Genomic DNA, 17339 nt, shown 5'->3' with positions numbered 1-17339 from the left:
ACACTACGCACACTAATTGAAAGAGGCGGCCAAGATGCACGCGCTAACTCACGAAGGATGGAGTGAGGTCTGAAACAGGAGACTTAATGAATGTGATAAAGAAAATACGTATCTTTGGAATATACTTAACTTTTAATACATCCTTGTATACATCGTTCTTGATGAGACATCTGGACATTGTGGCGATACAAGTGACTCTTTATATACAAGCTATTTAAGGCTAATGGCGCCTTGCTAAGTCGTAGCCATTAACTTAGCTGAAGGCTGTTCTAACTGTCTCTCGGCAAATGAGAGAAATGGCTTCGTCCGTATAGTCGCTAGCAACGTCGTCGTACAACTGGGGCGAGTTCTCGTACGTCTCTCGAGACCTGCCGTGTGGTGGCGCTCGGTCTGCGATCACACAGTGGCGACACGCGGGTCCGACATGTACTAATGGACCGCGGCCGATTTAAGCTACCACCTAGCAAGTGTGGTGTCTGGCAATGACACCACACATCCGTTGCCGCTCCCGCCTAGTAGTGACTCGGAACCACAGCCGTGGCCCCCGGGTGTTCACAGCAAGAGCTTACAGCCTTGTCCCGTCAACTCGTCCCACTCGTCTCGCACCGCCAGGATAGACCACCCGGCTTCCCGGAACAACAGTCAACTCTCCATCGCCACGCCACGCCGCGGTCTCATCGTACGACATTCTCTAATTACCGATTTTAAAAACCGACCGACCGACTCGTCACCGCTACGCAACCAACCGGCCATCACCCCCAAAGATCTTATTCCCTACACAAGGCTAACAGGAAGCAACGACTCGAAGATCGATAAGACCAGACACGCCGCCAGAGGGGAATCTCAACAGAATCGCACGCAGCATAGCGATAAATATGAAATAATCAATTAACGATGGAAAGAAAGGACTCAGAACAATCTTAACAGCGCGATATATGTTGAGAGCCGACACACGGCTCAATATCTGTGTGGAAGTATTTCAAAAGGATACATTTTAATTATTTATATGAATCCATGGTGTGTTTCCTTTTGGACACGTCTGAATGGGCAGACACCATGCCTTTATATAACCGATTTGTCTCAATGTGCAATGAATCCACCACATTCAATGCCGATGCACAACTACGTTCGACTTCCTGTGAGAATCTCAAAGTAGTGAGCATGGAGGACATGCATGGGTACTGCTTATAGGTGGCGCTGAGTGGGAATGTGAGTCGGCCTGGAGGAGTGCAGAGAGAGTCCGCAAAATAGTGACGAACACTGTGTCTGCATGACACAGTGTTTACGCAACTGCCTAGGAAGCAGGCGATCCCATATTCGAATACTGGTCTGGCACACATTTTCACTCGTCACAGCTGATTCCCGATGAAGCTGACGTTAATAGTTCTTTCCCTTTCCTTTCCTTTCTTCCCCCTACTCCCTCAATTTACACAATATTTCAATTACTGTTACATTGTTTGCTTAATTGTATTTTCCGTCATTACTTTAACTTCTGAACATGCTGCTTAAGCGTATTTTTGTGCCCTTGCAGACAAATACAGTGTCAGACTTGAGCTGCTCCTGACGTATCTCATTTTCAGATAACTTTCGGGAATGTAGCTGGATGACGTCGTCGACAACCGCCGAAATTTTGACAGGAGACCAACCTGTCATTTTCAAAGCAAAGTTTCATCAGGAAGACGCTGTGCAAGGAAATTTCAAACTTAGATTTGCAGAGATATTCCGGAAAGATAACATAAATTAACACACACACACACACACACACACACACACACACACGCACTGTAAACAGTAGCTTCACCACACAAACTAAAGATAACCGACGCCGTCAGTCATTGAGTACGTTCAAAAGATCCAGTATTTACTATCTGATTCAGCATATCGGTGCTGAGCTCAAGAAAAGAGTTGAGAGAAAGACTGAAATAAAGAAAAATTGCTTGTCGCTGGAGCGCATCAACAGTCGTAACACTTACTGCTCCTTGGTTATATGGCCTTCCGAAGATCCACAAAGAATGAGTTCCTCTTCATCTGATTCTGAGTAATATTGGTGCTCCGACACATCGGTTACCAAAACACCGCCGGCCGGTGTGGCCAAGCGGTTCTAGGCGCTTTAGTTTGGAACCGCATGACGGCTACGGTCGCAGGTTCGAATCCTGCCTCGAGCATGGATGTGTGTGATGTCCTTGGTTAGTTAGGTTTAAGTAGTTCTAAGTTCTAGGGGACTGATGACCTCAGATGTAAAGTCCCACAGTGCTCAGAGCCATTTGAACCATTTTTGAATCAAAACACCTTGCTAATCTGTTGAGCCCACTAGTTAGTCGATGTGAGCATTACGTTAAGGATAAGGCAGATTTCTTGCTTTAATTAGAAGCAATGCGTATGAAAGACTCAAGTATTCTATTAAGTTTTGATGTGGACTCTCTCTTCACTCGTGTTCCTCTGTCGTTCGTCACGGTTCATAGAGGTAGGTTTAATGTTGAATTACTGAAGCTATTTCGACGTGTGTTGACTTTCACTTACACTTTATTCAACGACCAGCGCCGTCCGGGGTGGCCGAGCGGTTCTAGGCGCTACAGTCTGGAACCGCGCGACCGCTACGGTCGCAGGTTCGAATCCTGCCTCGGGCATGGATGTGTGTGATGTCCTTAGGTTAGTCAGGTTTAAGTAGTTCTAAGTTCTAGGGGACTGATGACCTTAGAAGTTAAGTCCCATAGTGCTCAGAGCCATTTGAACAAATCAACGACCAGCACAATGAGCACGCACATGGAGGCGCGTTAGCCTGTTGTCACCTTTTATTGAAAATTTCCTTTGACATACTTCGAGGGACATGCCTTGGAATTAGCGGCTTTGAAACATGAATGTTTTTTTTTTTTTAGTACACCTGAAATTCCATGGCTCCCTTCTCTTTCTTGATGTCATGGTCAGAAGGAAGGTTGACAGTACGTTGGGACAAGCTGTTTACAAGACGCCTACTCACAGTGACTTGTATCTACAGGCTCAGCATAAGGGACCCTTGTTACACTGGTTCGCAGAGCCCACATCATATGAAATCCTGAGAGTTCACCATTTGAGTCATCTTGAGATCACCTTTCGTTGGAATGGATACAGTAAAGGGCAGATCAAACGTGTGTTGCTCTATTGACCAACCGTGCACCAGGTGAGTGATTATAATACACCGATTTGGCAGCGATGTCTGTCTTATGCCCGGAGCATTTCCAGTGAGATTGGTCTTGTTTTGGGGAAATGTCATGTGAAATGTGTTTTCCTACCTCCATCTAGGAGTAGGATCTTTTTAGGTTTCGTTAATGGTGATCTTGCGCAAGGCACGTGTCTGTGCCATTTCCTGCAGATGTGGCATGTAGTATATTGGTCCATCTATCAGGACCGCGGGGGACAGATGTACTGAGCATAAATGTCGCACAGGCTTTTACGGTCGAGCAAATCGGCTGTTGCTACTGTCTTGGCACCGGTCAGCCAGTGGGATATAACAAGATGGAAATTCTGGCATGCAGTTACTGGGCTAGTTTTATTAAGGATGCAGCTGAAATTAAATCAGGAAGTAACCTTGCAAATAGAGATGCAAATTTGTTCTTAAATTCTGCGTGGAATCCTGCCCTCTCACATGTCAAAAAACAGAGCGACAATTCTACCTCACCCATTGTTCAGTAACTTTCGCTGTCGATAACTTATGGTGTCGTCATCTCTGGTTGCTGTGTGGCACCAGTGTTAATTATTTGTGCACGGGCTATCGTAACGTCAGTCACAAACCAATTTTTCTACGCTTTTTATCTCCATTCTTTGGTCGTTAATAATTCTCAGACACTAGTATCTACTGTTGAAAACCCGGATGATTTCGATGGACAAACAGTAATTCCTCCATCACAGATGCAATTTATGCCATAGATCAAGTAGTACTGGGGTCTTCGCCCACTTGTGACTGATACTTATAATTGTTTTTAATTATGTTGCATGTGGCGATGATTCCTTAGTATCATAATCTGATGGCCGCTGTGGCCGAGCGGTTCTAGGCGTTTTAGTCTGGAACCGCGCGATCACTACGGTCGCAGGCTCAAATCCTGCCTCGGGCATGGATGTGTGTGATGTCTTCAGGTTAGTTAGGTTTAAGTAGTTCTAAGTTCTAGGGGACTGATGACCTCAGATGTTAAGCCCCATAGTGCTCAGAGCCATTTGAACCATTTGAAGAGTGCTTCACGCGCTGTGTGTAAACATGCGCACGCAGCACTGAGGCGCTCAGTCTTGGCTTGGCAGCCGTTGAGAATGGAGCTCCCGTTGGATGTTACCGCCAAGAGCGGATTGCGCGCAGTTATTTGGTTTTTGAACGCAAAGGGCACTGCGCCGATTGAATCCATCGCCAATTGATGGAAGTGGTGAGTCGTGCATGGATGTCAAAAATGTTCGTAACTGGTGTAGAGAGTTTGCAGCTGGTCGGACCGAAATTCACGACGAACAAAGGACCGGGATACCGTCAATTTCTGAGGAGACAGTGTTGAAGGTTGAGCAAAGCATACGTGAAGATCGGTGGATCACCCTGGATGATCTCTTCACGTTGGTCCCTGAGATTTCCCGACGCGCCGCTCACAGAATTTTAACGGAAACATTGAACTACCGGAAGGTGTGCGCAAGATGGATGCCACGCATGCTGACTGAGGACCACATGCAGCAACGATTTCATGCCTCCCGCGCATTTCTTCACCGCCTTGCAGCCGAACAGGACAACTTTCTGTACTGGGTCGTCACGGGTGACGAAACCTAGGCATACCACTTTACATCTGAGACCAAGCAACAGTCACGCCAGTGGCGGCCTCCTTCTTCGCCTAAGCCGGAGAAATTCAAACAAACCCAGACTGCCGGTAAAGTCATGACAACCTAATTTTGAGATCGGAAAGGGGTATTGTTGGTCGACTTTATGCCTACTGGGACCACAATTAACGCCGGCAGGTACTGTGAGACTCTAAAGAAACTCAAACGGGCAATTCAGAACCGGAGAAGAGGAATGTTGAGCAAGGGCGTACACATTCTCCATGAAAACGCTCGCCCACACATCGCTCGGCAAACCGTTGCTCACCTGCAACTTTTTCAGTGGAACATAATCTCCCACCCGCTCTATAGTCCTGACTTGGCGCTCAGTGACTATCACCATCTAACAATACCACCACTTGCAAAGTAGGTTAGAAATCAGATTGTTGCTCTATCTAACCCAATCAGATTAATAATGTTGCTCACGCAGCATATGTTCGCTTTATCGGGCAACAACAAAGTTATTGACTGTGGATGCTATCGTCAGAATGGAAATAATGCAGTCACTGTAAAAAAATCATGAAGTTTGGCACTTATCTTGAATGGATTCCCATGTAGATTTCGTCGAAGTTGTTATGGCTCATCTTGTTGATTCTAGGGTGATTCCACTTTGACTGCTAGAAGGTCCAGATCTGTATTTTAGCAATAATTGAAGACCTAACAAATGCGTTTTTCAGGAAATTCTTAATGATCAAACAATCCCAGATTAGAACAATGGTATGGTAGAAATAATTTTTGACTTGGTGTTCACAATCCTCATTTTTATTAAACTTCTTGTAAATTCACATATACTTCTTCTTAATTGTCACATCATCAAGAAAACAGTTTTGTATCAGTCTTCATATATTTAATTTCCACTTTAACCAAACACAATACTTGACTGTTCTTTTACAAAGCGAAATAACAACTTATCTTCTGCAAAGTGAAACAACAAAGACTGCTCTGTGCGCATTCGCACCAAAAAGGTTACAAGTAAGTCAAAGATTATGACAGTCTCACAGAAATGAATACACACAAGAACCATATCACTGTAATATATCGATACATCGGAGTACCCATACATTAATAAAACCAAATGTGAATATTGTCACAAAAATATGTCTGTTACTTCGCAGAGAAGTAGTACGATATTACTGGTATCGAGAGCTGGGGTTGGAGTGCCGTAATGGTCACGTAAATAAAGAACCATTACAACCTGTTCCCTAGGTTAAAAGAACATTTGGCCAGAAAGCGATTCAGCTCCGACGACGAGGTGAAAGAAGTGGTTCATAACTTTCTGAACATCATGGCGGCGAGCTGGTATGACATGGGCATACAAAAACTGCCACAGTGTCTACAAAATGCATCGACAGAAATGGTGATTATGTCGAAACATAGCTAAATGTTCAAGCTGTAAACTGATGTAAACCATTGTAGAAATAAACAGGTCTATGTACTTATAAAAAAATAGGAGACCTTACTTTTGGGTTACCCTCATAGTGAGAGCAGCGTAAGACTTAGAATGAGTTACCACGGAAAATTCAGTGAGATATTTTGTTAAAAATGTCGGAATGAAACAAATATAACACATTATTTTATAGACTGATATGTCAACATCACAGACTATAGATTACGAAGCTGATCAAATAAACGCACAAACTCAGCACTTAGTAATGAGTCTCCTGTTTCTAGCCATTGCCTCAGTTAGTATTGACCAGTACAGCACTTTATACAGGACATTTTAGAAGAGTGTTAAGCTCATTTTAGGCCATGTTTCTTATCCTTCAGTGAATTTACGTGGATTACATGTGTCCCTGGTCATCATCTTCCAGAATCTATTTCCAACGCCACACAAATGTTACGTCAAGATTGACGGTTTAGATGTACCCGAGGCCTTATTCTTCTGCCCCTTTTGTGAGTCAGAGGCGTGCGTGTCTAACCCAACGTCAGGAGGACCAGCGGCTCGACGGAGACGAAGCGACGCGTGTTATGTGATAATGAGCACCAGTGAGACTACCGGAAATGCCTCCAGTAGTAGGAGATACGTTATAATCAACTGAGCACTGTTGTAGCAAGCACGTACGGGTAGTTTTTAATGAGTGCAAAAGGCATCATCACTAATCAATAAAACAATAATCATCTCAGCCGAAATATGACTCAAATTATACTTCAGCCCTTCCTGGTAGCATGTATACGACAAAATGTCGTTGCAGTTAGTTCGATTTGTTGACGCGCCTTATTCATAAACTTTAGTAAAGAGCTGATACTCGCTATTTTCCTTACTGCAGATTTAATGTATCATCGCACCAACTGTTTCATTTCACTAACAATTTAAGTGGTACTTAGGGTAATATTTGTATAATGTATACAGATTCTAACTGAATTTTGTTCTATTCACTCAAAACTTTTTTCTGTCAGCACATGAAAAGCTGGATATCTACTTCCTCCACGGCTTGTGACTTACGTGAAGGTGATGAAGTAGGGAGAGCACAGGAGGCGCTATAACCAACCTCAAATTAAAGATACAATTAGGACTCCAGTAAGAGAACATCAAAAACTGGATTTGAGGATACTGGACTGCGTAGTTTGAGACACTGGACTGGTAAATGCTAAGGGAGACATACGTTATTTTGTACCTTCACTATGTCAGACATTTCTACACCGCGCTTTTGATGCTAAAGAGACGTGACTTTGCCAACGTTTGTGACGTGTTCCGTGTTTTCCGTGCAGAGTTCCTGCTGGGAGAGGACCTGTTGGTGGCGCCGGTGCTGGAGGAGGGCGCCATCAGCCGCGACATCTACCTGCCCAGGGGCAGCTGGAGGGATGAGGCGGACCCAAAACACCCAGTCATAGAGGGCCCCGTCTGGCTCACCAACTACTCGGCTCCACTCAGCGTCCTGCCTTACTTCACCCGACTCTCCGGTAGGCATGACTTATAATCTTAAGACCTCTACCTCACGTGAGAAATACAGATTCTTATGAAATGCAACATTTCTCATCAACTCATTCCGTTTTTCAGATTACCCTGATCTCCCTGCCAATGGGGACTCCTCACAGCTTCGACTGTTTATTTCTGCAACAGCTTGTAGTTGGATCACCAATACTGTAGTTTTCTACATTTGTTTGACTACGTTTCACCTCCTATTTACATAATTCTCTTGTCAGTCTCATTCAATAATATTCTATCAGTATCAATTCTTATCCTTGAAATGATGCTGTGAGTGCTTTAATCATTTTTTTGTATGACTTCTGTTGTGTTAGATACTAAGTTTTGAATTTTGGTAATCTGACCACTGACTGACTACCTCACTTACGTTATCTTATGTATGAGTTTGGAGTCATTGAATGTAATCAATAAATGTATTTAATACTTGTTAAGGATTTACGCCATGCAACCCGTAGGCACCGTCCACTCTCACAATTTCCTGTGCCACAAGAACAAACAGAAAATACTGCGAAGACGAAGGGATAGAACTTTAGGACACGTGTCGTCAGGGAATAACTTATACGGTAGGGGAGACTGGGTACAGTTGAAAAACAGGACGGTTGAAACAAAGCTAATATCTATGGTACTGTTATTCATGGAGTGGGGGGCCTAATGGAACAAAAGAGCGGACGACAATTCCGAACACGAATCTCAGTGTTGCGCTGCTCCCCGTGCATTGTCGTCGCGTTCAGGAGACCGTATTGTTTTTCTGCACAGAAAAGTAAGTATTTTTCTTCTGGCTTTTATGCTAATATTGTGTATTTTATTTAAGTCAAAGTACTGAGGGTGTGTTTGTACATTTAATGAAGCTTGTAGAATTCGGAATAATGACTAGTTTTAATGCGTTATTATTACTGCCTTTCCTATAAATTCTGCTGTTTCAAAGGTGGGGCTGGGGACGGTTGAAACAATTTTTGTGGGTACAGTTGAAACAGTAAACATATTATTTCGTTTTGTTTTGTAGATGCCGAGGGTTAGGGTGAGGAAGACTTCCGGAGGGCAGGTTGATTTGTCGAAGTATAAGGATGCATATGAAGAGGTGAAAGCAGGAATCTCACTACGTAAAGCAGCGGACAAGCATGGAATAAACCTCTGTTCTCTACTCCAGACGAAAGCGAGACGCGACTGGGCAGGACGATGAAGGTATGGGACACAGAGCCCCCAACAAAGTTTTTAAAGAAGAACAAGAACTATCAAAATATTTGATGCGATGTGCTGATATATATTTTGGTCTGTCTAAAAAAGAGGTGAGAAAATTGGCTTACGAACTTACAGTTAAGTATAATTTATCACGACCTCCAACTTGGGACGACAACGAAATGGCTGTGAGGAATGGTTTCGGATGTTTATGAGAAGAAACCCTGAACTGTCCGTACGCGCTGCGCAAGCTACAAGCCTATCAAGAGCGACTAGCTTTAATAAAACTAACGTAGATGCTTTCTATGACAATTTGGCCATTGTCACGGACCGTCATAACTTTGAACCCCAATACATATATAACACCGATGAAACAGGCATAACCACTGCTCAAAACCAGACAGAGTTGTAGCCTAACGCGGTGCTCGTCAAGTAGGTTCAGTAACTTCAGCTGAAAGGGGTAGTTTAGTGACCTTTGCAGCAAACGCCATTGGCAATGTTATTCCTCCATTCTTCGTTTTTCCACGAGTGCGTTACCAAGACCATTTTGTTAGGGGTGGGCCAGTAGGGTCTGCTGGAACTGCAAATCCCTCTGGTTGGATGCAGGCTGAATCATATATGAATTTCCTGGAACACTTGAAGAAGCACGCGAATGTATCTCCGTCTCATAAAGTGTTACTCATACTTGATAACCACTCCTCACACATTCATATTGAGGCACTGGATTTTTGCAAGAACAATGGCATTTTCTTACTGTCTTTCCCTCCCCATTGTTCTCACAAACTCCAGCCACTCGATCGATCTGCATATGGCCCTTTCAAGAAGGCTGTAAAGTCGACCTGTGATGCGTGGATGCGAAACCATCCGGGAAAAACAATGTCAATCTACGACATTCCGGGGATTGTAGCGTCTGCTATGCCCCTCGCTCTGACATCTTCCAACATTCAAGTCGGCTTTCGCAAAACGGGAATTTACCCATATAACCGGCAGCTGTTTAGTGAGCTCGATTTTGCTCCTGCATTTGTAACAGATAGGCCCAATCCTGGAAATACAACCGAGTATGCAGTTGTTCCTGTAATTAATGAAAATCCACCTGAATATGAAACACCACCATTAGGCCTGTCGCCTTCTCTTTTTAACTGAGTAACTAGGCCTAGTAGCAGAGACAACAGTTCAACAACAGGCTATTAATAGCTCACCAGTTCCATCAAACCAGCAAGAAAACGTTGATGAAAGTCAAGAAAATTCGAATAGACCTAAAACACCTACACTGTGCAGCAGCATTAGGCCTATCAATCAGGAAACTTCACCGAGACACACAAGCACACAAGCAATTTCTAATGATGCTATTGTATTTACACCGGTAGCAATACGGCCTTTCCGAAAGCATCCCAGAGGAAATGTAATAGGCCGAAAGGGCGAAAAACTAGAAAGTCAACAATTTACACTGACACCCCAGAGGAAAAGGAGATAAGAATAGAACATGAAGCAAGATTGAAATGGAGAAAAGCTAAGCAAGTGAAGAAAAGATTGGATGGAAGAAAAGGAAAAAAAAATTTTTTTTTCAAAATGAAAAAAAAAATAATACCCAGCAGGAAATTTCATCAGAAGAGGAAGACTGCTGCTGTATTGTTTGCTTATCGCCATATTCAGAGAGCAGACCTAGAGAAAAGTGGATTCAGTGTATTACTTGTAAACAGTGGGCTCACGAAGAATGCACAGAAGGTGGACTTAGCTATGTTTGCCATAATTGTGACTCTGAATATTCAGATTGACCGCAAGCAAAAATTTTATTATGTAAGTTTATTTGTTTGAAGAAATGTTTCCTTTTAGTTTTTTCGTAATGTTCATTACTTGTTAAATGTTATTTGGAAATGTCTTTATAGGTATTAAAACCTTGAAGACTGATTAATTTTATCATATAGTGCCATAATTATGCATATCACTAGAATTAGCCTACTTTTAAATAAACCAGGTTGCAATATTAGTCTATATTTTGTGTTATTTGTATGTGTTTCAACTGACCCCAATCACTGTTTCAACCGCCCCTGGTATGGGGACGTTTGAAACAAATCGGATATTTTCTTTTTTTAATTTGTATAATGTAAAATATGCTTTCCAGAAAGAAAAATGCTATAGCCGTTTTGTAGGTAGAACCGCGCTCTTGCATTTGACATATCATTATTGTCGATTGGTTTATAAACAACAATAATATGAACGATAAAAGCCAAATCGTTTCAGCTGTATCCAGTCTCCCCTACTAGAGGGAGCAGTAGCGGGTAAAAACCGTGTGGAAAGACAGAGATTGTATTACATAAACAAATGATAAGGTGCAAATACTACTGGTATTAAATGGTTCTGAGCACTATGGGACTCAACTGCTGAGGTCATAAGTCCCCTAGAACTTAGAACTACTTAAACCTAACTAACCTAAGGACAACACAAACATCCATGCCCGAGGCAGGATTCGAACCTGCGACCGTAGCGGTCGCGCGGTTCCAGACTGTAGCGCCAGAACCGCTCGGCCACCAGCGGCCGGCGCAAATACTACTCTAAATGCTCAAATGTGAGTGAATTCCCAAGGGACCTAACTGATGACGTCATTGGTCCCTAGACTTACACACTACTTAAACTAACTTAAGAACAACAAACACAGCCACGCCCGAGGGAGGACTCAAACCTCCGGCGGAAGGGGCCGCGCAATCCGTGACGTGGCGTCTCAAACAGCGCCGCCACTACGCTCGGCCAGATACTGCTCTAAAATGAAGAGATTGGTACAAGAAAGAAATTCATGGGGAACTGCATCAAACCAGTCGGAAGGTTGATGACTCAAAACACAAGAGAAAAAGCAAAATAACAATGGTATATCGGCATAATTGCTTCGGGATGACCTCCTTCGAAAACACTCGAGGCATATATAGCAGTGAACGCTGGACCCCGAACAGAGGCAACTGCAGTACTCGGTGAATGCCCCACTCTTGTTTCTTTTCTAGTTGGCCTGTCCAAGTGGTGGACAAGCCTCTCACAACTTCCTATAACGCTACTCGGCTTTTGCACTCGCGTGAGGCCACGTCTATAAGACTTGCTCAATTTTTTCAAACAGTATCTAATGATCCAAATTGAAATGCCACGTGCAAAACTTTCATGTGCGCATAAATGAGAGGAATCCATCTTGCTACCAGATTCTCTCTGCTAGAATTTCATGAAAGTGATAAGTGAGTGAGTAGGAAATATTTTAAATCGGTATTTCATTTTCAAGGGATAAAATGTAGTCAAGAGAGTTGTGGGAATGTGCACAGTGTGAGTTTACTGCAGAGGTCGAAACCATCGTGCAATCTTTCGTCAGACCGCATGGATTGTGTAGCATCCTCACTAGGTCTGGCTCACTAAGTCGCCCTCAGCATGCCAGTAACACGGAGGGTCACTGACTTTAATCTTACAGACATAAAGAAGAAGGTAATTAAGCTACAGTGGTGCTTAATCTCAACGAACTTTCTGTGAATACCTTCGCACAAAAGTCTGAAACGAAATTAGTAGGAGCACAAAACACAGAACAGTTACTTGCTATTCGCTGGCTATCATGCCCTCGTTTACAGCCGTGAACTTAAAACGAGGGCATAATGAAACGTGTCCGGTTTACTACCCGACTCGTTTGATTGATACATAAACATGACGCCATCATGTGTCACCCAGAGAGGCACCCACTTAGACATGCTGGCATCAGTTGCGCACAGTCTTGAGCAGATCTTTGGTCATGTCAGACGAGTGACTGACACGTCTCGCAGTAATGGCTAAATAATATTGAAAAGGAAAAAATAAGTCTTACAGGGAGCTCTTAGTTTTTGGCAGCCAATCAGGCGCTTGCCGCCATAAGAATGCATTCTGAACTCGGCCTGGAGTGGTCCCAGATACTCTTGTAGCTTGTCTTGGTTCTGCTCAGTCTAGCAGTCGTCCATTGCTGTTTCACTTCACGTTGTTGCAAGTCTGTTACTGAGATGGCTACATGCTATCCGTCTAACAAATGCAAGCCAGATATAACTGGCTGCATTCATGCAAAACGAATTTAGGTTTTGAATGTCACAGTTACAAAAGGCAAACTTTTATTTTTACTTGGCATTCTGACTGAAAACAGAACTTAGTTCTTTCTGGATGGGTTTGAGTAGTCTATGACCATCCACGAACATGCTACATCCAGCGACAATCTGTTAGATTCTCTCACGTCAATAATGTGTGTATCCTCCAAATTGATCGACTTCTTTTCTGCTTAGAATGCTTTTAGATGTTGGTTAATGACATCAGTGCATATCTGTAAAAGGTGTGGTTTTCTAATCTAGAAAGTTATTAACAAATCTGGTGTCTATGTGATTATTTTTGAGAACCTTCTTTTTTTATTGTAATAGTGTGCTTATGTAAGCTCTCTGTTTGCAACAGGGCATACTGCAATTCCATACCCTGTATAATTCTACCAACTCTCACGCATATCCCAAAATTCCCGAACGCCACGGTTATTATTCCATATCTGCTGATGTTTCAGCATTTTTAGGTAGGTAATCAAAATTCAGGGAGAAGAAATAAAACTTTGAGGCTTGCCGGTGACAACGTAATTCTGTCAGACACAGCAAAGAACTTGGAATGGAAGTCGAGCGGGCCGGCCAGTGTGGCCACGCGGTTAAAGGCGCTTCAGTCTGGAACCGCGCGACCGCTACGGTCGCAGGTTCGAATCCTGCCTCGGGCATGGATGTGTGTGATGTCCTTAGGTTAGTTAGGTTTAAGTGGTTCTAAGTTCTAGGGGACTGATGACCTCAGATGTTAAGTCCCATAGTGCTCAGAGCCATTTGAACCATTTTTGAAGTCGAGCGGAATGGACAGTCTCTTGAAAGGAGGATATAAGATGAACATCACAAATCATATCAACTGAAGCGCAACATAGGCGAATTAAATCAGGCGATATGCTAAAACTAGAAGATGAGTTTTGCTATTTCCGCTGTAAAATAACCGATGATGCCTGAAGTAAACAGTATATAAAGTGCAGACTGGCTATCGCAAGAAAATCGTTTCCGAAGAGAAGAAATTTATTAACATCGAATATATATTTAAGTTTTAGAAAGTCTTTTCTGAATGCATTTCTCTGGAGTGCAGTCTTGTATGGAACTGGGACGTGGACAATAAACGGTTCAGACAAGAAGAGAGTGGAGGCTTTTGAAATGTGGCGCTACAGGTAATGCTGTGATTAGAAGGATAGATCATATAACCAGTGAGGAGGTACTGAACATAACAGGGAAGAAAAGAAATTTGTGACTTAACTTGAATAAAAGAAGAGGCCGTTTGATACGACACATTCTGAGACATCATCAAGAGATCACAAGTTTACAACTAGAGGGAAATGTGGATGGTAAAAATGGTAAAAGGAGAACAAGAGATAAACACAACAAGCAGATTCAGAAGGATGTGGGTTGCAGTAGATATTCGGAGATGAAGAGGCTTGCACACGTTACGTACAGTAGACAGATGGTAAAGGCAGCAGCACGGTCAGCACTTACTGCAGGTCACATTCAATTCTCCGACAAATGCTCGCTTTGTGTTCAAAGGTTAGTGTCTTGTATTTCAGTAAGGTTCAAAGATGTTTCAGATTATACAAACTGCAGAAACGTGGATTGCACGGACGATACCCTATAAGTCGACCTCAGTCACACTAACAGTTCATAATCTGTGCACTCCTAGATGACTTACCTCTTTTTGTAGTAATAACTAATCATTTTTCTTTAAACTCACGAGTCTGTTTTCCGGGTCGCTACCAAAGATTAGATGTAGTAGCGACACAAATTACAGCCTGATGTGTCTATGATAGGGCTTGCCGGAAAAACTGTTGTGAACGCTTATCTGTAATTGAAATTTTTGTTTGAAGCATCAAATATATAAAGACGACCGTGAGCGTTAACTGAAGACGGCTGTTAGTTATCAGTATGAAGGACACCAAGAAGATCATGATGAAGGAAGATGACAGTGAGATTAGGAGTGCTGTCTGCTACCTGATTCCACTAGAATATAGAGGAGTATTGATCTAAGAAAGAAAAATCGTGTGAAAGTATCAAGAGGCAGACTCAAAAACATTAGTAATACAAAGTGGTGAGAGTGGAATGAGCTGCACTAACTACAACCGAAAGCTACGTATGGCGAGAAGCAGGAAAGGAAGGCTATATTAACTGTGAGCTGCCTTTAGTGTCCGATGAAGAGATGGCGAATTTGACAAGAGCAAGCCGACACCTAATGTTTACGATTCCAATGTGCTGCAGCCACGGAAACTCTGCCATTAAGCTCAACGTCATACAGCGACTTAAATCACAGATTTCTTTCGTATGAGTGATACACTATCAGCAGGTAACTTTGTGCAAAAAGCTTATCAAAGTCAGTTACGAATTTCCTGCAGACATTACCACGAGCATAGCGGAAGAAAATTCATCTTTTTGAATGATCATAGACATTTTCACAGAGAGTGACCTGAATTTATACGTTTGTAACGAGTCCAACGCAGAGCTGCTGCTGCACACATATCTTCGCACTGCTTCACCTTTTCTTCGTAGAAGTTATCGCACAACGAGATGACAATGTCGCGAACTGCTTCAGACACATGTGTGAATTCCACTGCTCTTCACCTCAGTAATGTAGAACAACAGCAATTTTGTTGCTTGTTATCACGATGCGTTATCACGATCTATTACGAGCTACTAAGTGCTCTATATTTATTGACGCAAATTTGTACCACTTACAAGGTGCTGCTTTCAAGCTGTGTTGAGTACTTGCCCATATCAATACGTTCCTTAGAATGCGAGCAGCTGGTACAAGGTGTGAGTAAACGACTGCGTCCTAGGCCGACCGCTGCAGCCATCGCCGTGGAGAAAGCAGGTTGGTTGGCTTCAGATGTGACATTACTGTGGACCATGTGGCTATAACTACTACTCGTAGCCAGAACGTTACAGGTCAACGAGAAATATTTCGAATTAGCAGTGAAGAAAAAGAAATGCCAACAATTTGTAGTACATTGTGATAACGATTATCTCTGATTCTGATTTCATGGTTTCTCAAAAAAGTTCCAGGAACGAGATACCAGATACTGAAAATGTTGAACTGCCTTTCTGTTCAGTTTGTAAAAATGTTTTTATATGCAGAAGCAAAGCGATCACAAGAACACCTTAAACACCACTTTCCCACTGGGCTATAGCCCGCTAAACGGTATTTTACCCTAAACAATTAGTTTTTAGGAAATTCAGGACAATCTTGTGTTCCTTCGAATTCCCTGTAATATATTATGGTCTAAGGTTACAGGTAAACTTCCAAGATATTGGGCTACAAGCATTCTTATGTTGAAGTCTACAAAATCTCTCTACTTGAGTACGTTTCGCATTTATGAGAAAAAAGCGAACATTGTATCCAACTACATCGTATCCTTTTTCGTCAAGAGGCTTATAAGGTTATGTGATGAAATGGTGTAGTTCATAAATAACAGGACTGAATGTTCGGGAGGCTGCGCGTGGGTAAGGAACAGGAACAGGAAAAAGTACTAATCTCTCGGTACTGCAAACACGGTTTAAGACACCTTTACTAGCGGATAACATACGCAAACATATTACATAACTTGCAAGGTGGTATGAAGTTGAAGCAAAGTGTCCTGGCTGTCTGCACCTGATCAAATGGGTAGAATCTGTAGCGATGCTCATAGAGCTCTCCAGCGCCGGCTAGAGGGTGCTGTCGTCGGTGTCTGTCGTAGTGCCAACCTAAGCAGTGGCATCGCAGCTATCGATACCACACATGTCGCCATGTCAGCTGTGGTAATTAACAGGACTTACGTAAATCAATGTAAAAAGATTTTCTATACAACTACCAAATTAAATTAATAGGTCTGGCAAGACATACTTCGATCAGTAAAATAAGTGAAAATAACTATTTCACAATGAAACAAAAATTAGTTAATATTGAATAATACCGGGTCGTCAGCAGTGGAAGTCGCTGGACAATTATTATCCATAAAACTCTTTCCTCCTTGGGCTGTGAGTAAACCTCCCTACTTTACACGTATAGATTCTAGTTGTCTTACTCTAACACTTCGATTTATGCGAGATATCGTCAAGCGCCCATTCATGGAGCTTGTATGTTCACACAGAATTTGCAGTAGTTTATGAATCTTACATTCCAGTTTTATATTCACAGCACCCTATTAGACGGTTTCGGTAAGGGCTGCAGCTAATCCTCGGTAGGATGACGTGTCTTTAAACTTAAACGTAAACTCGAGTATGCAATTCTGAAAGGGAAAAGAGGGGGCGTGGGGAACTGTAACTGGAAGACCCAGACTAATGATGATGAAGTTATGGCATGTTACAGTCTGCTAGAATGTACCTTATATGTTCTTAAACGCTGCATAAGT

Source organism: Schistocerca nitens, chromosome 8, assembly GCF_023898315.1.
Source record: "Schistocerca nitens isolate TAMUIC-IGC-003100 chromosome 8, iqSchNite1.1, whole genome shotgun sequence".
NCBI lineage: Eukaryota > Metazoa > Arthropoda > Insecta > Orthoptera > Acrididae > Schistocerca > Schistocerca nitens.
This window is presented reverse-complemented; position numbering follows the sequence as displayed.